Source organism: Cervus elaphus, chromosome 1, assembly GCF_910594005.1.
Source record: "Cervus elaphus chromosome 1, mCerEla1.1, whole genome shotgun sequence".
NCBI classification, from domain to species: Eukaryota; Metazoa; Chordata; class Mammalia; order Artiodactyla; family Cervidae; genus Cervus; species Cervus elaphus.
Window position 1 is genome coordinate 73,706,034 of NC_057815.1, and position 24,018 is coordinate 73,730,051.

Below are 24,018 nucleotides of genomic sequence, written 5' to 3' on the forward strand. Positions count from 1 at the left end.
TGTTTTCCATAGTGGTTGCACCTATTTACATTCCCACAACAGTGTATGAGAATTTCCTTTTCTCTGTATCCTTACCAACAGTAGATCCTATTTTTCTTGCTTCTCTAGGAGGCATTAGAAGAAGAGATTGAAGAGATTGAAGGCATCTGGGCCTTGGTCAGAGGTGGCTAAAAGGACGTGGTCCATGATACTATTTGGGGTATATGCATGTATTCCTAAACTACTTTTCCCCAAAATATGTTCCTTGCAGCAATGTAATCAGAGATATCTTGTGAGCATAGTCTTGGTTGTAGCCAATAGAAACTTGACTCTGATAAAGGAAAAACAGACTGTATTAGAAGGACAGTAGTTGAGCTCCTAAGTTGACAGCGTCTACTTTGGCTAATGGCGGGAACCTTTGCAGCTGGGAGCATCGTAGTAGTCATGGTAGAGAGAAGCTACTACCGGCCACCAACCACCACCAGCACCAATGCGATCATCACATGTTGTCACCGCTCCAGGGTGAATTCCAGATGTCTTTCGATTTCTTTTACCATGGGTTCCAGATTTACAGTCCCTTGCAAGAGAATCCTGTTGGCCAAGCTGAGATCACGTCCTCAAACTCTAGCTGCCTGGTTTCAGGAAAACAAGCACCTCAAATATCTAGTCTTTCTGGTGTCTCTGGTATGAATCAGAGCTCTGCTCTCCATAAAGACTCACCCTAAATCAGAGTCTTCAAACATAAATAATAAGTAAATGAATAAGTGACAAATATCTTCTGCATTCCACAAAATGTTTAAAACAAGACAAAACAAAAAAACAATGGAGACAGCTGATACTAAAATTTACTCCTGGAAATTCACAATTTTCTTTGGGTATTAGAGTCTCTGAGATTCTTACAGTAAAACAAGTGCACAAAAGCCCCTGTGAACTTCACAATTCAGCATTCCTCAAAACATCATGGGACATTTTAAAGATAGAATATGTTAATATTTCCAATATTTTTCTTCAGGTTGTAATTTGAGAACTGTTGTCTTAAGCTTTCTCCAGACATTTTATCTATGTCCTCCCCTAGACTCTATATGCATACTAGAAGGCAGAAACTAAACAGTCTCATTTTTCCTTTCAACCCGGGTTATGTCTAATGCCAGTGTCCTCTGGAATTCATTTCCAGAACTTAAATTCCTGGATCAGAGTTTAAAAAATAAAAGAGACTAATGAAAACCAAGGAACTTCTAGTCTTAAGTTGAGATGCTAAAGGAATTCCAAGAAAAGGTGAAGGAACAAAAGAACAGTGGCCAAATATCACAGTAAGTAAATGACATCCTTTAACAGGATAAGTAAATGACATCCTTTAACAGGATTATGGGGGAGAGACTTCGGCCTGCAACCATATTTGCGTGATTTTCTATTACACCAAGGATGTCTCAAGTTTAGGCCCAATTACACACTGTCCTTTTCTCCAGAACACCTTTCTGCTTTGTCTGGCTGACTTCTTTCATTTTTCAAGGATCATCTTAAATAACCATTCCTCATAGAAGACTTTCTTTGACTTCCCTTGAAACCCCTTCTCCACTGACTAAATTAGAGGTGCCTGTTATGTGTTCCTATGACACCTTGTAAGTTCTTTCCCACTTAACAAATATCTCACATTATATGATTGCTCATATAGTTATGTCTCTATGTGATAGGTTAAAAAAGAAAGGAAGCAATGGGCCTACTTTCTTTCTTTTTTTAGGGTAAATTTCTGTGAATTTCATCCACTACCTAATAAGGTATATGATTTCCTATCATGTAAAGGCAGGTGTAGAGTTTCTTAGAACTGCTGTGATAAGGTACTATAAATGTGGTGACTTAAAGCAATAGAAATTTATTCTTTCCCCATTTTGGGCTCTAGAGTTTGAAATCACAGTGTTGGCAGAGGGCTATGTTCCTTTCAAAGCCTCCCAGAGAAAAAACTTCTTTGCCTCTTCCAGCTTCTGGTAGCCCCAGATGTTCTCTGACTGACAACTACAACACTTCAATCTCTGCTTCTATAATCACATGGCATTCTTCTTGTGTGTATCTGTCTATGTCTCTGTGTTCCCTTCTAGTATGGACACGAGTCATACTGGATTTGGACTTCCTCTAATGACCTCATACTGACTTGATTACATCTACAAAGAATTATTTTCCAATTGATGTGAAAATCAGCCTCTCTGTGCACTGGTGCCAAACCGAATCTCAGAGACAGAGTTTTGGGTGAAGTAGAAAAGCTTTATTACTTTGCCAGGCAAAGGGGTACACAGAGGGATCCTGCTTGGAAATCTTATGTGTTCTAACTCAGCGGAGTTTGGTGAGGAGTTTTATGGCAAAGGTTCAAGGGGGGATTTGCTGATAAGGGTGTGTTCAGGGTCTCTAGTGGTCGGTCTCTTAATCTTAATGAGCTTCTCTGGTCCCTTTAAGGCTTTCCTGGTAGCTCATCCGGTAAAGAATCTACCTGCAATGCAGGAGACCCTGGTTCGATTCCTGGATTGGGAAGATCCCCTGCAGAATGGATAGGCTACCCACTCCAGTAATCTTGGGCTTCCGTGGTGAATCAGATGGTAAAGAATCCACCTGCAATGCGGGATAGCTGGGTTCGATCCCTGGGTTGGGAAGATCCCCTGGAGGAGGGCATGGCAGCCCACTCCAATATTCTTGCCTGGAGAATCCAATGGACAGAGGAGCCTGGTGGGCTACAGTAATGGGGTCGCAAAGAGTCAGACACCACTGAGTGATTAAGCACAGCATAGCACTGGTTTCCTTTAGTCCTACCTCAGATGGTTTCTTGGCTGCTCCTCCCTTGATTAGCAACTGTTAGAATCTGTCCTTTGGAATTCAAGGAAGGTCCTGGAGGCTGGAGTCTTGCCTACCAAAAACGGGAAACACAAAGGCTTCTGTGCTTGGGAGCCCCACAGGGCCCTGTTTGGTTTCAAAATGAGGTCACAGTCACAGATACTGGTAATCAGGACTTCAGTACATTCCTTTTGTGGGAACATAATTCAACCAATCATAGTACATTTATATTCACTTGATGCATCTGCAACTTCCTCCTAAGAATGTAAAGGGTCAGCACAGAATAGGTTGGTGTTTTCTTTCTCTCTTTCTGTAGATAGGTATAACTGCATAAACAGGTGCATGTATGCCTGAGTAGGGGGTGGGGTGGGGCATGAATAAGTCAACATTTGAGAGAAAATCATGTGTTTTCCAGTTGCTATGCTGTTCCCCAGAAGGGTGCAGAGTAAAACAGAAATGACCAGTTGGGGTGAATACAAACATAAATCAACTGTAAATCCCCATTCTTCAAGAAAGATTAAGGTTTAACCTGGTAACAGTAATCTGCTTGGTCAAATAAAACCACAAAAAGAGAGAGGATCAGAAACAACCTTGCCATTGTTTCAGAAGCAAAAACATGCATTCATATCTTTCTGCTTCTTTGTCTTTCCTCATCCTTTTCCATTTCTCAGTCTCCTTTTGTCTTTTTTTCCAGTTTCCCTAGAATCCCAACCAAAATTGAAACCTTTCAGTACCTACCTGTTTCTTCTTTGCAGGAAACCCCTGTCTCCTGTATGTCTTAATCAATGGTTTTCAATACTAGCTAAGCATTAGAATCATCTGGAAGGTTTTTAAAAATAGAAATGCCATGGCCATACCCATGGAGCTTCTGTTTCAGCATCTGTGATTCTATTGCAGGATTAGGGTGAGACTCACTTTTTCTAATGCTTCAAGATGGTCACTCTCACATTAACTCGTTCAAGTGTGAACTTCTAAAGTTAAATAATTTATTTAATATACATGTCCTCAGCATTTAGTGTTTTCCTTTTCCATCCAGTTGGGGAAGGGAAACTTGCTTCTTATAAAAGTACAAGCCTTGTATTAAATAATCCTCTTTTAATAAAGGGGGCTTCCCGGGTGATACTAGTAGTAAAGAATCCACTGGTCCTTGCAGGAGACGCCAGAGACACTGATTGGGAAAATCCCCTAGAGTAGGAAATAGCAACCCACTCCAGTATTCTTGCCTGGGAAATTCCATGGAGAGAGGAGTCTGGCCGGCTTCTGCCCATGGGGTCACAAATAGTTGGACAGGGCTGAGCACACAGCACACTCTTTTAATAAAAAAAGGTCTTCCTTCTTATAAAAAGTATAAGCCTTGTATTAAATGATGCCAGTATAATAATTTAAACCACCTCCAGCCTATTGTCTTCCAATTCTCCAAATTTCTACATGTGTCTCACCTAATGGACTTCTCTTGCGGCTCAGATGGTAAAGAATCTGCCTGCAATGCAGGAGACCTGGGTTTGATTCCTGGGTCAGGAAGATCCCTTGGAGAAGGAAATGGCACCCCACTCAGGTATTCTTGCCGAGGGAACCCCATGGACAAAGTCTGAGCCTGGTGGGCCTACAGTCCATGGGGTCACAAACAGCTGGACATGACTGACTGACTTTCACTCTTCACCTCACCTAACAGATAGATGAAGCCCCTTGAGGATGCAGACTCTTCGTTTTATCTCTGGATCTCAGTTACTGACATCAGGGCTCAATACACATTATGCCCTTAATGCATTTAGTTAAAAGATGAATTATTATTACAATTTGCTTTTCAGGAAATGTAAAATTTCTCCTTTTCTCAACATCTCAGATTGACCTCAGCCCTAAACCAATCTAAGTCAAAACAGTGACCAAATTTCTGGCTACATTTTCTATGCCAACTTAAAAAAAGATTATTTTCTTTTGATCTCAGCTGCTGATGGGAAGACTATGAGGTAACAGAAAGCTCCTTTCTTCTTTAGAATAAAAAAAAATGTGATACTAATGCCCAGGAGGGGTTGAAGATTCTATTTTTATACCTCCTCTGAATTATCAATTTACTGCTCAGCTTTGTTTTGAATTTCAGGGCTTAACAGAGCAGGTTCTGTCTTTCAGAGCTTACAGTTCTGTATGAGCTTTTAAAAAGTAGCTTTATTAAAATAAACACATTTAGAATCAAAATGGCTTTAGTGCTTCTAGAGATATTTCCTAGAAAGGAGTGTGAAAAGCAAGTCAACTGCTTAAGAACCATTTCATCACTTCTAATTAGAAGTTGTTTTCTTCCCATGTTATGATGACTTTTTAGCAAGGAGGTGGGGCTTATTTAAATAATTTTTTGTGTGTGTTTGCCAGGTACCATGGAGCCTTATGTGCTTCCCAGGTTGTTCAGTGGTAAAAAATCTGCCTGCCAGTGCAGGAAATGAAGGAGGTTTGAGTTCAATCCTTAAAGATCAAAGATACCCTAAAGAAGGAAATGGCAATCCACTCCATATTCTTGTCTGGAAAATCTCATGGACAGAGGAGCCTGGAGGGCTACAGTCCATGGGGTTGCCAGGGTGTTGGACACACCTGAGTGACTAAACAACAACAATGGAGTCTTAACTTTTGCTTCCTGACATAAAGCTTTCTGTGCCCTTCGTGATAGGTACTCAGGGAAACTTCAGTTGCTCCAGACTCTATATGCAGAGTTGTTTACTTGACTTTAAATTTTCCATAAATTTACATTTAAATAAAAGAAACCTTCAAAACATTTTTATTGAATTTATAGTGTAGAAAGAAAGGCCAGTGATCTGGGGAAGCAACGTGATACAAAAGGCAAAGGCAAAGAGTCGAGGATCAAAGGACTTGAGTTCCTGCACCACATGAATGATGTGACTTTTGCAAGGTTATTTCACTTCTTTGATTCTCATCTCTCTTATCTGCAGAATGGAAATGCTGAGCACATATCTACACACTTTTGAGGGTAAAAGAGGATCAGACATAAAGCACTTGACACATAACAGTAAGTGTTTAATAAAATAGGCTTCCCTCCACTTCCTATAGTTACCTATTTCTTCACAAAATTAAAATAGCCATCTTCGCAATCTCTTCTCTATCAAAGTATTTGCCTTATCAACTAATCCTCATCCTCCATTGAACCTATTAATATATTCTGTTTATAACTGGCAAAAAAAAAAGGTAACCACCAATATAAATAAAGCATGGATACAGATGAATGAGAAAAGGCCAAATTTTACTTCACAAACATATTCTGGAAATGTCATTTATGCATTAATATTGTTCATCTAATACGTCAGGGACCATCTTGCTATCAACTTTTATTTGCTCTCCTGAAAATACTGGTTGTCTAGTAAGAAAGCTTGACAGCATCACAAAAAGTTCCAGCATGAAGTTGGTGTTGATATGTACCAGGTTTCAGTTTCAGTTTAGTGACTCCGTCATGTCCGGCTCTTTGTGACCCCATGGATTGCAGCACGCCAGGCCTCCCTGTCCATCACCAACTCCCAGAATTTACTCAAATTCATGTCCATTGAGTCGGTGATGCCTTCCAACCATCTCATCCTCTGTCATCCCCTCCTTCTCACCTTTAATCTTTCCCAGCATCAGGGTCTTTTCCAATGAGTCAGTTCTTCACATCAGGTAGCCAAAGTATTGGAGTTTCAGCTTCAGCATCAGTCCTTCCAATGAATATTCAGGACTGATTTCCTTTAGGGTGGTCTGGTTGGATCTCCATGCAGTCCAAAGGACTCTCAAGAGTCTTTGCCAACACCACAATTCAAAAGCATCAATTCTTCAGTGCTCAGCTTTCTTTAGAGTCCAACTCTCACATCCATGCATGACTACTGGAAAAAACATAGCTTTGATTAGATGGACCTTTGTTTGCAAAGTAATGTCTCTGCTTTTTAATATGCTGTCTATGTTGGTCATACCTTTTCTTCCAAGGAGCAAGTATCTTTTCATTTCCATGAGAAGGCATCAAAAAAGACAGTAGCTGTTCAAAAAGAAAGACAATCCTTTCATTTTGAGAGAATAATAAATGTTTCTGTTAGCAGAGAACACATTCATCATTAACAGAAAGATTGATAGAATTTTAAAATGGCAAAACTAAAAAGAAAGCATCATCAGTGGAAACAGTAACATGAGCAGAAGCTCATTTTGCATTATTCCAATTTCCCTGCCCAAAAATCTAGGAGTAATCCTCAGCTCTGATTCTTTCTTTCCTACCATCCATCCATTCAATTGACCACAAGATTCTATTATCTTCATCTTGTGTGTGCACGCTTGTGCTCGGTCAATAAGTTGTATCTGACGCTTTGTGACCTCATGGACTGTAGCCTGCGAGACTCTTCTGCCCATGGTATTTTCCAAGCAAGATTGCTATTTCCTACTCCAGGGGGCCTTCCTGACCAAGGGATAGATGCTGCATTGGCAGGTGGATTCTTTATCACTGAGTCACCTTGGAAGCCCCTTTATCTCCATCTGAAAAAATCTGAAAATACTTGCAAATCTCTTCATCTCCCTAATCCAAATCACTTCATTTTCACATTTATGCTATTGTAAATAGCTGTCTAAATGGATTCTACTGGATGTCTTCTGGATTCTACTATTCCTGGATTTCTTCCCAAACCTGACCCAATCTCAGTGTAGGAATTAGAATAATCCTTTTTAGTATGAAAGTCAAAGCATATTACTCTTTTGGTCAAATCCTTGGGTTAGATCACCTTTTCACTCATAGTAATAGTTACACAGTTGTCTGTGGGGAGTGTGTGTGTGTGTGGGGGGGGAGTGCTCTGCCATACTCCATCCATACCTCTTTACCTCTCTGACCCCAGGTCCTACTAATCTTTCTCTTAAATCAAGCTAGCTACCACACTATTCCTGCAACAAAACTCTCTGTCAGATCAGGGCTTCTCTACTGATTCTTCCCTCTGCTTGGAATGGTGTTCTCAGATATCCTCACGATTTACTCCTTTCTCTACTTCAAGTCTTTCTCAAATGCACCTTCTCAATAAGACCTAAATGATCTCCTTATTTGAAATGGTAACTATACCTCCAGCATTCCCAAACTTCCTTACTTCATTGATGTCATCTTCTTGTTCACCCCTAAAGTTTATTTACATTCTATCTTCCTGTGATGGAACATAAGTTTTTTGGAGTTTTGCTTATTTGCTGGCAGGGACATTTATGTATTTTTAGCATTTAGAACAGTGTCTGGTGCAAAATATGTGCTCAAACAATAGTCAATAAATAAAATTGACTAAAAGATCTTTCTCTTTTCCCTTTCTACCTACTCCTTAATTTTATTTAGTCCTTTATACCTTGGCTTTTAGTAGAATTCTTAACATAAAGGTGCTCAGTAAATGTGTCATGCATTCAGTTCCACAGTTTAATGGATTCCTCTACAGCAAAAGTGTTTACATATTAGTAGGATAAAAAACAAAACAAAGCATTATTTGCTTATATCTACTATTATCAGTGGAAAAGTTAATCTTCTCTTAAAAAAAGAAAATGTCTCTTTTGTTAGCAGAAGAATCTGAATTCCCTTGATTAGTGGCTTTTAAACTGTTTTCCACATCTTTGTTATAGTTCTGAGGATGTGGAACAAGGGTTGCTGAAAGTTTAAAAGTCATGAGACAGTTTCACCTAACCCATCAAGGGTCTTATTTCAACTTTTCCCAGTTTCTTCTCACCAAGGTCAACTCTGCTATTTTCATTTTCCATATTGAGCTTTTGACCAAGATTTTTGTTGAAATAAAGGATTCCAAATCAAAAAGAAAATTTGAAAACAACTAAATTAGGTCATTTTCTTGACTGTGCTTATTTTGATCTATACAGACACCATTTTTCTCTTTCAGTCTTTGCCAACTCTGGAGCTAAATGGAATCACATTGAATATCAAAATAGATTTTTTCTCTATTCTTTCCCAAACTGACACTTTCTATTTTTTTTTTTTTTAAACTGGGGCAAATGATATTTTTTTTCACCTTATATCAAACTACAGTTTCATTTTATTTATTTATTTTGCCATCCTGTTCTCCACTTGATAGACTGAATGGCTGAATGATAATTGCTACAATAGTGTCCAGGAAAATTCATGTTTGCTATTTAATAAAGCTGATAGAGAATGAATAAAGGAATCAACATGACAGAACTTATCATGTCATAACCTGTCATGCTGTCAGATTCTTTAATCTGATGTTTGAAGAAAAAAAAAGCCCCCACCTACAGATATTCTACAACTAGCAATTTTGAGTCATCCAGGAATATTTAACATCTACTCATGTCCCATTACCTTGTTGAGCTTTTCATTTTCCTGTATTTTAAAATTTTCCTTTTTTTGGTTTGTTATTGTAGTCGATAAAAATGTATCAATACGTTTCATGTTCTTTCTGATTTGTCTGATTCCTGTTTTCTAGGACAAAAGAAAATAGGAAGCTTCTGAATTTCTTTTCTGCCCCTCCGTTCTCTGCTTGGTGCACCCTTGAGTGGGCACTTACTCTCTGTATAGATTCATCCTTTTAGCAATCTGAAATTAAGAGATGATATGCTGTTTAATTGTCAACCACCAGTTATAATATAGACTTCATTAGACAAATATGATAAATATTTTAGAATCTTTCAACTCCCTAGGTCAGTGAATCTTAACCCTGATTTTTTTGCAGAGAGGGGGACTCCTTACAGGACCCAAAAGCGGGTTCTTGTCTAACACTCAGAAATGGATTACAGGAGGAGACACATGTGCTGACAAATAAGAGACTTTATTGGGAAGGGGCATCCGGGCGAAGAGCAGGAGGGTAAGGGAACCCAGGAGAATGGCTCTGCCATGTGCCTTGCAGTCTTGGGTTTTAAGTGATGGGATTAGTTTCTGCATTTCTCAGGCCAATCACTCTGACTCAGGTTTCTTCCCGATGGTGCACCCATTGCTCAGACAAGATGGATGCCAGCAAGAAGGATTCTGGGAGATGGAAGGACATGTGGCATCTCCTTTTGACCTTTCCTGAACTCTTCCGGTTGGTGGTGGCTTATTAGTTCTGTGTTCCTCCTGTTGTAAAATAACTCACCCAAATGATTTACTATGGTGCCTGGTCAGGGTGGGCGGATTTAGTCAGTGTGTTTCCCCTAATAGCTTCACATTAGAATATCCTTGACAGCGGTTAAATACTGATGCTCAGGCCCTTGTTGCTGCTGCTGCTAAGTCGCTTCAGTCGTGTCCGACTCTGTGCAACCCCATAGACGGCAGCCCACCAGGCTCCCCCATCCCTGGGATTCTCCAGGCAAGAACACTGGAGTGGGTTGCCTTTCCCTTCTCCACAGACCCTTGTTAGGACCTGTTAAATCAGAACTCTTAGAATAGACCCAGGCACTGGAAGTTTTTAACTGGATCATTTTGATGTCTAGCAAGTGTTGAAAAATCACTCCTCTAGGAGGACTAAGTTACTAATAACTAGACTAGGAAGCTATTTCAAATTTGGTTGCCAATGCCCAGTGTTTAAAGAAAAACACTCAACTGCAATGAGAACTGAATTTTCTATTGCTTTGCTACTTCAACATGACTTAGAATGACTTAGAGCGGAGCCAGACGTGGATTTGCTGTGAACTTGATGAATTTTAATCTTCAGTGTCCTCTGTCTTCTACCCCTGTGAGGGTTGGGAGTTGCTAAGAGTTGGGCAGTGTTTCAGGTATGAAAAGCAAAGTAGCAACCAGAAAGCATCTCCAAGAATTACTTGTGAGTTGCTTAAACAGATCTCAGAAAAAAGGCCTGGGTCATTTAGTCCACAGTTAATTTTTGTGATTTCTTTTCTTATTTTACTTGACTATTCTTTTCAAATCTAATTTTTTTCATTCCTTTCCTCAGAGAAAGACCCACAGATTGTATGTGTTGAAGTCTCATAAAATCTGGATCAGTCCTTTAATGAGACAGGTTTGATGAAAGTAGAAGGGATTGCTGGTCATGATCCTAACTACAAATTTAAATGTTATAAATTCAGGGTTGAGAAAGACATGTTGATCCTTTTCTGCATAACAATGGCACATTTCAGTGAAGTAGTACCTCTATCCTTTACAACAGGCTTTTAAAAATATTTAATCTGAAGAATGTGGTATTTCTGTTTTGTCTTTCTAAGTTACTTCTCTGTTTTTTGGTTCTCTCAAGTAACTTTATATACATTCTTATAGTCAAATTAGAAATGGCTCAAGAAATTCCATTTGATGAGAGTCCCATTTGATATTCACAATTGTTTTTTCCTCCTTGATTCCAATCAAAAAGATCTAAGACATTATTGGAAAATGAAATGGCAACCCACCCCAGTATTCTTGCCTGGAGAATCCCATGGATAGAGGAGCCTATCAGGCTACAGTCCATGGGGTCACAAGAGTAGGACCCAATTTAGTGACTAAATCACCAAGACATTATTACCATCATCATAGATATTTTACAGATAATATTTTCACATAAATTAGCTCATTTATTATTTATGTCTATGAGTTAGGTATTTCACCCCATTTTTAGAGAGGATACAAACTGAGAGATAAATTCTCCTAACCAGCATTCAAAATTCAGAATTCAAGCTCAGATAGTTCTGAATTTCAATAAGCCTTTTCCTTATCAAGGTCTTCTTTTATCCCAACAATGGCTTGTTTCTAAATTGACCTGAAATGCAAGGATTAACTTAAGGTTTTTATTTTCAACTCCTAGATCTCTCATGATATTTCAAGAACATGACTGCAAGTGATTTTCCCCCCACGATATCAGTTCTAATTGATAAACAGTGACTGGTTAAGAAGTTATCTGAAGGTAAGTCTGGGATTAACAGATGAATATAAAATAACATCTATCTTTGATACATAAAGAAGTGCTAGTACACATGTGGGTGTTCAGTTGCTCAGTTGTGTCTGACACTTTGTGACCTCATGGACTATAGCTTTCCAGGCTCTTCTGTCCGTAGAATTTTCCAGGCAAGAATACTGGAGAGGATTGCTAGTTCCTACTCCAGGGGATCTGCCTAACCCTGGGATCCAACCCGAGTCTCCTGCATTGGCAGGCAGATTCTTTACCACTCTGTCACCTGGCACACATACCAACATAATATTAAATATTCTAAGATACTGACCATAGCCAGTCTCAACTGATTTTCTCTCATTTACAATTTAGCCAATAGTCCGTTGTTTTCACCAACATTTTTCATTCCTGGATGTTTCTCTCCAAAGCACTCATGCAGTATCAAGATGGAACATCCACGGAATATTGCTCTACTCAGATCTCAGTGCTATTAGGGAAGGTTTAAAAACATTCTGTTCTGTTTACTTCCTTTAATTTTCAACTGGAAGATATATCCTGAGCTTTCCAGGGCATAAAAGAACTGTAAAAATATCTTTGCTTTAATATAATGAATATATTTTATTGTTTTGTATTTATATACCTGGGTAAAATTTTCTACCTTTATCTACCTGCACATGAAGCAAACAATTCAACTGTATCTTTCTTAGGGAAGCTATTCTTGATTTTATCTTTTCTTTATGATAGCTATTTCTATAGCTGAGATGGGATGCATTTAACTGCAAGTAACCGGAAACTCAAAGTACAAAGGCTTGAAGAAATACGAGTTTGTTGTTTCTTACTTACTAAGAAATCTAGACTATGAAATCCGTTGGCATTTAGTGGGTCAGCAATGTCAAGGCCAGCATCTCTGAAATGTTCTTGGCCATTTCCTCAGAGTTGAAAGATAGTCATTGAAAAGCACCAGACTTCACATCCACATTCAAAGCCAGAAAGAGGATAGAGCTGTGATTACTCCCATCATCAGAAAGAAACAATGACTTCCCAAAGCACCAATTAGAATTCCAATCAGAGCCAATTTGCAATAATTTTGTCACATGATTACTTCTAGTCACAAAAAAGACTGCCAAACTTATTAGCTTTTTCATCTTTGGTAGAGATAGTGAGCCAAAGAGAAATGGGTTGGGTATAGTGTTGAATTACAAGCAGAGACATTACTTTGCCAACAAACGTCTGTCTAGTCAAGACTATGGTTTTTCCAGTGGTCATGTATGGATGTGAGAGTTGGACTGTAAAGAAAGCTGAGCACCGAAGAATTGATGCTTTTGAACTGTGGTGTTGGAGAAGACTCTTGAGAGTCCCTGGGACTGCAAGGAGATCCAACCAGTCCATCCTAAAGGAGATCAGTCCTGGGTGTTCGTTGGAAGGACTGATGCTAAAGCTGAAACTCCAATACTTTGGCCACCTCATGCGAAGAGCTGACTCATTGGAAAAGACCCTGATGCTGGGAAAGATTGAGGGCAGGAGGAGAAGGGGACGACGGAGGATGAGATGGTTGGATGGCATCATCGACTTGATGGACATGGGTTTGGGTGGACTCTGGGAGTTGGTGATGGACAGGGAGGCCTGGTGTGCTGTGGTTCATGGGGTCGCAAAGAGTTGGACACGACTGAGCAGCTGAACTGAACCTAAAACTGAAACCCAGCCATTGGTGTTAAACAGAGTTACTCTTCCTACCCTGATTACAATATTTTTTTCCACATTCTTCCCCCTTAATAAATGATGTATTTGGTGAGGATGGAGAGTCTCTTTCATCCCTGAACATAAGATGAGCACCTGATGCACAGTAAGTACTCAGTACTTGTTGATTGAATGGTACTGTGTGGTGCTATCATTCATGGTTAACTTGGCCAAGCTGACATCACATTTCTCAGAATCCTCTTCCCCATATGGTGGAGATTTACTGTTGGTGCAAACGTGAAAATTGAGTGAGATTTGGGAAGTATAGTGAGTTAGCAGCCATTACTCTTTGAGGCTGTCATGGCTAGATAGTGAGAGACAGCCATGGAGATGCATGCAAGTTTGAATTTATCCTTGTTCTTCCCAGCAGTAGAAGACATAGAGGTGCTAGTGCACCCTGGTTTATTCTCTTCCTATCCTGTCCTGTGTCCTCTCTTTTTCCCAATTGCTAGATCTGCTGACCAACAGCAACAAGACTGACAGGAAATTAGCTTTCCACCAACTTTTCCACCAGTTTTCTTTGTAGTCTAACCCCATAGGCTGGACATGCCTGAATTCCAGATCTCCCTGCAAGCTCCTCCCTGTGCCCCAGTGCCCCTGCTCCAAGAGATCGCATTAGTGACTTTGCTCTGATTCTCTAACTTCCCTCAGAAGCCTATTTTCCCTCAAATTGTCTAAAGTTTAATTTCTGCAAGGTATTATTCAGTGCTATCTACTCTCCTGTTTTACCCTAACTGATACAGAGAAACTAAGTGACTCTTATTCATGATTCTTATTTTATCATAACCTATATCACATTTTCCTTGTAGTAACAGAGGTGTTCATTAACAGAAATATTGTAACAGGTACACGTTTTATTTTATGCATTTGCTATATATCTGGGTGTCTGCTCTTGAAGTTTCAGCAAGAATTATGGGAATTATGAAGTACTCCATGAATAATTGCAAAACAATTTTGTTTCAGAGAAGCCTTTTTTATCTTCTTTTAAGGAAACTCTTAAAGGACATTTCACAACCATTTTATTTCATCTCTCAATTCTTAATATTTCATATAGAATGAGAGGGAACTTGAAATGAAGGTAAGAAAGAAATCACATCGAGTGGATTCTTTTTCTTCTGATAGTGTTTGTAGCATCCTTCATGGCTTAGGACTCACTTCCCATTGACTATAATCAAATATGGTTCTTCCCTTTTTCTTTGTGACCATGTGTGGTTAAGCAATAAAAAGTAATTCACTGTCAACATTAGCAACATGTTCATCCTCTCTCGATTTTTTTTAAGGTTTTTATTGGAGGATAATGGCTTTATAGTGTTGTGTTGGTTTCTGCTGTACAAAAATGTGAGTCAGCAATAAGTATACATATTTCCCCTCCCACCTGAGCCTCTCTTCCGCCCCACCCCCATCCCACTCCTCTAGGTCATTGCAGAGCGTGGAGCTGAGCTCCACGTGTTATACTCACAAGCTTCCCACTAGCTACCTGTTTACACTTGGGAGTGTATATATGTCTCTGCTACTCTCTCAGTTTGTCCCCCCCGCTCCTTCCTCCGCTGTGTCCACAAGCCCATTCTCTGTATCTGCATCTCTCTCTCTCTTTTTTTAAAAAAATATTTAAAGACCCAACCTCTCAGAAAGATGAATGGTGGTCAGGGAGCCCAGTAATATACCCCAATCAATTAAAAACAAAAACAAGACTCTATGGCTGTAGCCTGCAGTGTCAAATCTGGAGAGAAGGTAAACCAGGTTTGCCTGGTGGAATCTTTTCAAAATTCAGTAGAGAAGGAAATGCATTGAAAAATAAGTGCTGGATGCTTGTGTGGTTTTCTACCTGAAACATAGGCAAACCCAGAGCATTCTAGCTGTCACTCAGCTAGAAGCTCAGCAGGGAATAGAAAAGGCAAAAGTAGGCTTTTTTCCTGGTGTCTGAATAGCCAGAGAACATTATTAATTAATTTCACTTTCAAAAGTAAAACGTGTGTGAAGGGACCAGTGAATGTAGGATCACTTTTGTATTATCCAGGGGACAATATACACGCCTAAGTATTTGACCTCAGCTAATGGTAGAAAAAAGAATTGTCAAGACTTTCACTGAAAAAAAAATTGAGTAAGAAATATTCACATGGCTCAAAGAAGTTTTAAAAACAAACACAAAACTCATCTATAAAATAAGTCTTACATCTAGTCTCAGGACCCCAGGCACATCTCCAGATGCCCAAAATTTTTATGTATTCCTCCAATGTTTCCATGAAAATATAAGAAAATATGAACATATATTCTAAGTTTCCTCTTGTACATCAAAAAATATCTTATGCTTTCATATGAATTCTGCTTTTGTAATTTATATTTTGTAGAACTGTTCATATATGTAAATAGAGAATTTCATCTTTTTTTTCTACAATGACATGGTATTTCATCTTATCAATGTACCGTAGAACATTTAATCATTCTCCTGTTGATGGAATTTTGGTTTTGTTCTAATGTTTTGCTATTACAATACCAAATGAATAATCTTGTGCATATATCATCTGATATATATGCAGATATATCCATTGAATAAATTCCCCAAGGAGTGGGACTGCTGAATCAAAAAATAAAGCATTTATCATTTAGAGAGACATTGCCAAATTACCTTTGTTAGCTACTGTACTAATCTGCAGTCTCAACTGAGAAATATGAAATAATCTATTTTCCCATAACCTCAGCAAAATGGCTGTTGTCAAATTTTGACATTTTCATTGATCTGAAAAATGAAATCTGGTACTGAAATTTAGTTTTAATTTGCTATTCTTTTATCATAGGTGAGATTTACCAGCTTTTTACATGTTTAAGGGACATCTGTACTTTTCCTAGTTCATTTTTTCTTTTGGGAGTTATTAATATTATTCTTCTCAACTTCTTGAAGAACATCTTTCTCTCCTGTGTTATGAGTTGCAAATATCTTCTGATTTGTTGATTGTCTTTTAACTTTGCTATATATATATATGTATATATATATAATATAATATTTTCCTTTACTTTGCAAAACTTTGTATTATTTAAGTAATTTAATTTATCAGTTTTTCCTCCTGAGTAAGTTAGAACAGGCATCCTCACTCTAAAATTATAGAGAAATCCACCCAGATAGTCGTCTAAAATTTGTATGGTTTATTTTTCACATTTAAATACTTGTTTTATTTAAAGTTTATACAAATGCACAGTATGAAGCATGGATTCAACACGATCTTTTATAGCCGTCTGTGTGGCAGCTCAGTTATTCCAGACTTTATTGTCCTATCGATGTATCCAAACACCAACACTTATCCTAGTAATTAAAACATAATTATGTACTAGTTTGTTCGAAGACTAATTCTTCCTCAGTAGTCTTCTTTCTTCTCCCCTGAAGTCAGTTTCCTAGTATTTCTTTTTTGTTTTTACATGTAAACTTTAGAATCCTTAGGATACCAAGTGTTATTTAATTAGCACAGCATTAACGTTATAAAAGAACTGTTTCCAGGTGTCTCTCATTTTTGTTTTGAAGATTTACTTCATTTATTCCTAAGCATTCTATCATTATCAACAATGATTTATTTGCTTCTATCATTTAAATAGCTTTTTTTTTGTTCCAACATAACAAAGCTGCTGATATCTGCATATTTTTTTTAACCCCACAACCTTGTTGAAAGTATCTTCAGTTGATTTTCTTTTCTGGGTATACAAACAGTGATCAATCTGCCCTCTTTTAAATTCTTATATATCTAACTTTTTCTTTCATAAAATTTTATTAATATATTGGTACAATGTTAAGTTATATGGATAGTGGTGGCATTTTTACATTACTCCTAACATTAGTATAAGGCTTCCTTTGTGGCTCATACTGTAAAGAATTTGCATGTGGTGCAGCAGACCTGGGTTTGATCCGTGGGTCAGGAAGGTCCCCTGGAGAAGGGCATGGCAACCCACTCCAGTGTTCTTTTCTGGAGAATTCCATGGACAGAGGATCCTGCTGGGCTACAGTCCATGGGGTCGCAAAGAGTCAGACATGACTGAGTGACTAACATTTTAACATTAGTATGTTCCTGTTTAGCATAGCACTGGTTCTTTTTGTTTGAGATATAATTTACCACACTGAGAAGGAGCAATTCATTCCATTCTTATTGAGACATTTAAAAAATTTTTAAATGCCTTTTTATCATGCAAGCATATGATCATGTTATTCATTTCAATACATAGATCAATAGAATATATTATATTAATACATTTCCTAACATTGACCCAATACTGTATTTCTGTTATAAAAACACAATTGGTTATGATGTATTAGGTTTTTTTTTTGGGGGGGGGGGGGCTACTGAATTCTATTTGCTAAAATTCTATTTGAAATTTGTAAATCAAGATTTATAGTAAGATTAAATCTATAATTTCTGTTTATATGTGCAGTCTTTGTCCTGTTTTGGTAGCAAGGCAATGCTAACTTTAAAAAGAATTTTTAAATTGACTTCCTTTTTTATGTCTAATCTGACCACTATGAAAGAGATAGCATTACTGGAATGCTCTTATCTTTAAAGATGTGATCAAATGTGCTATGAAGACAGATCAGTCTATGTTTTTCGGTGGTGGGAGGGGATAAGAAAATCAATTTATAAACATAATTTCCTAATTCTACTCTTTTCTTTAGAAGAAGAAGAAGGTATTAGGTAAGCAAGAACAAAGTACTTGAGTATTGCTTATTAATCACCAAATAGAGGAAATAGGGAGACTATTTTTAGTTGATTATAAAGTGCTAGTCCTTCCACTTAATTCTCACTAAAACTCAATTAGGTAAATATCACCATCTCCATTTTACAAGTAGACAAAATGAAGTTCTAAGAAGTTATTGTAACTTTCTCAAGAACAAGAACATTAGAGCCTAATTTAAACTCTTGTCTCTGTGACAACAAAGCCCAAATGTAATAGGTTGCACTATTTTTATTTGTTTCTGCTTTTCAGAGATGTAATAGTGAATGTATAAATTAGGAGATATAATTATTCTATCTAAGCAATGAGTCAACTAAAATAGATGGGAATGGGTGAATTTAATTCAGATAGCCATTATATCTACTACTGTTGGCAAGAATCCCTTACAAGAAATAGAGTAGCCCTCATAGTCAACAGAAGAGGCTGAAATGCAGTACTTCAGTGTATACTCAAAAATGGTGGAATGATCATTGTTTCCAAGGCAAATCATTCAACATCAGAGTAATCCAAGTCTATGCCCTAACAACTAATGCCAAAGAAGCTGATTTGAACAGTTCTCTGAAGATCTACAAGACATTCTCGAACACACACCAAAAACAGATGCCCCTTAAAGGGGAATTGGAATGCAAAAAGTAAGAGACATCTGGAGTAGCAGACAAGTTAGGCCTTGGAGTACGAAACGAAGCAGGACAGGGGCTAAAGAGTTTTGCCGAGAGAACACACTGGTCAGAGCAATCACCCTCTTCCAACAACACAGAGACAACTCTACATATGGACATCACCAGATGGTCAATACTGAAATCAGATTGATTATATTCTTTGCAACCAAAGATGAAGAAGCTTTATACAGTCAGCAAAAACAAGCCCATGAGCTGACTGTGGCTCAGATCATGAACTCCTTATTGCAAAATTCAGACTTAAATTGAAGAAAGTAGGGAAAACCACTAGGCCATTCAGATACAACCTAAATCAAATCCCTTATTATTATACAGTAGAGGTGATGAATAGATTTAAGGGATTAGATCCGGTAGACAGTATGCCTGAAGAACTGTGGGTGGAAGTTTATAACATTATATAGGCAACAGTGACCAATACCATTGCAAAGAAAAAGAAATGCAAGAAGGCAAAGTGGTTGTCTGAAGAGGCCCTACAAATAGTTGAGAAAAGAAGAAAAGCAAAAGGCAAGGAGAAAGGGGAAAGATATACTCAACTGAATTCAGAGCTCCAGGGAATAGCAAGATGAGATATGTCTTCTTAAGGGAATAATGCAAAGAATAGAGGAAAACAATAGAATGGGAAAAACTAGAGATCTCTTCAAGAAAGCTTGAGATATCAAGGGAGAATTTCATGCAAAGATAGGCACAATAGAGGACAGAAAGGACAATGACCTCACAGAGTCAAAAGAGTGTAAGATGAGAGGGCCATGAATACACAAACGAGCTACACAAAAAAGGTCTTAATGACCTGGATAACCACAATGGTGGTCAAGTGGGTCTTAGGAAGAATTACTACGAATAAAGCTAGTGAAAGTGATGGAATTCCAGCTGACCTATTTAAAATCCTAAAAGATGACACCATTAAAGTGCTGCACTCAATATGTCAACAAATTTGGAAAACTCAACAATGGCCACAGGATTGGAAAAGGTGAGTTTTCATTCCAGTCCCAAAGAAGAGCAATGCCAGAGAATGTTCAAATTACCATACAATTGAAGGGATTCCCTGGTAGCTCAGCTGGTAAAGAATCTGCCTGCAATGCAAGAGACCCTAGTTTGATTCCTAGGTCAGGAAGATCCACTGGAGAAAGGAAAGGCTACCCACTCCAGTATTCTGGCCTGGAGAATTACATGGACTCAAAAAGAGTCCATGGGGTCAAAAAGAGCCAGACATGACTAAGCAACTTTCATTTTTCACTTTCACCGTACAATTGCACTCATTTCACATGCTAACAAGGTAGTGCTCAAAATTCTTCAAGCTAAGCTTCAGCAGTACATGAACCAAGAACTTCCAGATGTACAAGCTGGATTTAGAAAGGGCAGAGGAACCAGACCTCAAATTGCCAACATCCATTGGGTCATAGCAAAAGCAATGAAATTCCATAAAAAAAAATCTACTTTTGCTTCATTGACTATGTTAAAGCCTTTGACTGTGTGGATCACAACAAACAGTGGAAAATTCTTCAAGAGATGGGAATACCAGAACACTTTGTCTCCTGAGAAATCTGTATGCAGGTCAAGAAGCAGCAGTTAGCACTGGACATGGAACAATGAACTGGTTCCAAACTGGGAAAGGAGTGCATCGAGGCTGTATGTTGTCATTCTGTTTATTTAACTTATATGCAGAGTACATCAAGTGAAATGCCGGACTGGATGAATCACAAACTGGAATCAAGATTGCCAGGAGAAATATCAACAAGCTCAGATGTACAGATGATACCACTCTAGTGGCAGAAACTGAAGAGGAACTGAAGAGCCTCTTAATGAGGGTGAAAGAAGAGAGTGAAAAAGTTGGCTTAAAATGTAACATTCAAAAAATTAAGATCATGGCACCTGATACCATCACTTCATGACAAATATAAGGGGAAAAATTGGAGACAATGACAGATTTTATTTTCTGGGCTCCAAAATCGCCGCAGCCATGAAATTAAAAAATGTTTGCTTCTTGGAAGAAAAGCTATGACAAACCTAAACAGCAAGTTTAAAAGCAAAGATATTTTGCAGACAATGTCTGTATAGTCAAAGGTATGGTTTTTCTAGGAGTCATGTATGCATGTGAGAATTGAGCTGTAAAGAAGGCAAAGTGTGGAAGAGTTAGTGATTTTGAATTGTGGTGCTGGAGAAGATTTTGGGAGTTCCTTGGACTGCAAGGAGACCAAACCAGTCAATCCTAAAGGAAACCAACCCTGAATACTCATTGAAAGGACTGATGATGAAGCTGAAACTCCAATACTTGGCCACCTGATGTGAAAAGCTGACTCATTGGAAAATGCTCTGATGCTGGGAAAGATTGAGGGTTGGAGGAGAAGGGCACAACAGAGAATGAGATGGTTGGATGGTATCACCAGTTCAATGGTCATGATTTTGAACAAACTTCAGGAGATAGTGAAGGACAGGGGAGCCTCATGTGCTGCAGTTCATGGGGTTACAAAGAGTCAGACATCACTTAGCAACTGAACAACAATTATGCTATAGTTATTAAGGTGTTTAAAATCAAATGAATACTAAGCAGGTTATTATCTATACCTGCATTCAACCATCTCATCAACCAGGAGCAAAAGGATATGGAGACCTCCTAGGAATTGAGAAGTAAGCCTTGGTAGCGAGAAAAATGAAGCTATCCTTTGCTGGTAATAATGGGACATGTTGGGCAGATCGGCACCATACTGAGTGACTCTATTATAACCATTTTCATCTCTTTTCTAGTAACATGTTGGGCTAATTCCTAAAGAATTGGTTAACTTAAAAAAGTATTTTTATAATAAATGCAACATGTAAGCTGTGCTTGCTTCCTTATACAAATTCCAGAAATTTTTGGTGAAGAGAACTGTAGAATTATTTGATTGATACCTTAATGCTGGAGCTCATATGAGAATGGTGAAACATTAATCAAAGCAGTGAGAGTTTCTCCCAAATCTCATATTGACTTGTCCCTTTTTTCCCCAATAACATTTGTTCTCTAATCACTCTCCATTTAAAACCCTACTGATTGTTAATTCTTTGATTTTCAACCTGAAAACTGTTTTTTGTAAGCCTATAATATCTTGAAATTTTTAACCATAAATTAAACTCTATGAATTTCAGGTTAATCTATAAGCCCTCAACAGTGTTATCAAATTATGTAAGTCCTAAATAGCAACTGAAATGAAAGGGATATGAAAATAGCTGAGCTTATCTCTGCACAACGCACACAGCACACTGAGTTTTCTCCTTATTCTGTGGCTGTCAAGTATTTCAGATTTAGCAGCAACTTTTCACAGTAACCTCAGTAATTTCATACAAGATATACTTTCCTAAGGCCTTGGGGGAAAGTAAATCAATATCAAAGGTTTGGTGAATTAATTAATCTCTATTGTCTCCCCTGCTAATTGGTAGATGTCAGAGAAAAATAAAGCAAAATCAAATCACCTTGCTGATTTTTAATTAAATCCATTTATCTGCTATTTGAATTGACTAAATATGATAAATAACAGCTTTATATCAATACACACACAAACAGATACATACTCATTGTTCTCAGAAGATCATATAATTGCATATTGTGACTATTTACCATAGCATTAGTAAAAGTTGAGTTTATATAACAGAGACTAGAAATAAAATTGAAAATACTTTTCAGAAAGTTAAGATTATGGCTCTCATATAAATACAAAGCAAGCATAGATTTAAAATGTATGGAGGTATCACTACCCAGCTACCAGAAAGAATAAAACAGAAAAAAAAAAAAATCTCTGACAATATTAATTGCTGGTGAGGTGCAGGAATGCATTGCAGTTAGGAATACAAAGGGTACAGCCACTCTGGAAGAGAGCGGAGCTGTTTCTCACAAAACTAAGCATACTTTTACTATATCATCCAGCAATTGTGCCGGTTGGTATTTACCCAACTCATTTTATTTTATTTTTCCTTTACTTTATTTTATTTTTCATTTATTTTTATTAGTTGGAGGCTAATTATTTTACAATATTGTAGTGGTTTTTGTCATACATTGACATGAATCAGCCATGGATTTACATGTATTCCCCATCCCGATCCCCCCTCCCACCTTCCTCTCCACCCGATTCCTCTGGGTCTTTCCAGTGCACCAGGCCCGATATGAGCACTTGTCTCATGCATCCAGCCTGGGCTGGTGATCTGTTTCACCCTAGATAATATACCACAGTGCAGTAAGATTAGATCTCAATTACAAGAAAAAAATTATTAAAAATCCAAAGTAGGAGGCTAAATAACACGCTTCTGTATACCCAACTCATTTTAAAATGTATGTTTACACAAAAGGCTGCCTGGAAATGTGTATAGTAGCTTTGTTAGTAATTGCCAAAAAGATGGAATTACCCAAGATCTTTTATATAGACATAATTTATTTATTTATTTTTGGCTGTGCTGGCTCTTTGTTGCGGTGTGGTCTTTTCTGTAACCGCGATGAGTGGGTCTACTCTCCAGTCACAGTGCGCAGGCTTCTCATTGCAGTGGCTTCTCCTGTTGCAGAGCACAGGCTCTGGGGCACGTGGGCTTTAGCAGCTGCCACACATGGCCTCAGTAGTTGTTGTGTGTGGGCTCAGCAGTTGTGGGGCCTGGGCTGTAGCGCACAGGCTCATTAGTTGTGGCTCATTGACTTAGTTGCTCTGTGGCATGTGGGATATTCTTGGACTGCGAGCCGGTGTCTCCTGCATTGGCAGGTGGATTCTTCACCATGAACCACCAGGGAAGCCCTAAAGATCTTCTTGAATATGTAAATAAACAAACCATGACCCAGTCATCCAATGAATATTATTTATCAATAAAAAGAAATGAGCTATCAAGCCATGTAAGATATCAGTGAATCACAGAGGCATATTGCTAACTTGAATAAGCCAGTCTGAAAAGATTACGTACTGATCTATTCATACGATATTCTGGAAAAACACAAACACACAGATAAGAAACAGATTCATGGTTGTCAGGAGTTTAAGGGTTGTGAATGTGTGTATGGTGGGTGTGTATGTGTCAGGATGGTGAGGAGGTGTTAAATAGTGGAGGCACAAGAGATTTTTTAGTGCCGTGAAACTTCTGCATAATATCTTAAGAGTGAGTACATTCTATGCATATGCATTTGTCAAAATCCATGAAATCTCACAGCACAAAATATGAACTTCGACATATAGCAACTTAAAAAATACTAATTAGAAGGTAGAGGGATCCTGGGATGGAATACAGAATCTAATTGGATTACAGATGTATGAAACAATCTCTCTGACAGGAGTGGAGGTAAAAGTGCTGAACTAGTAAGT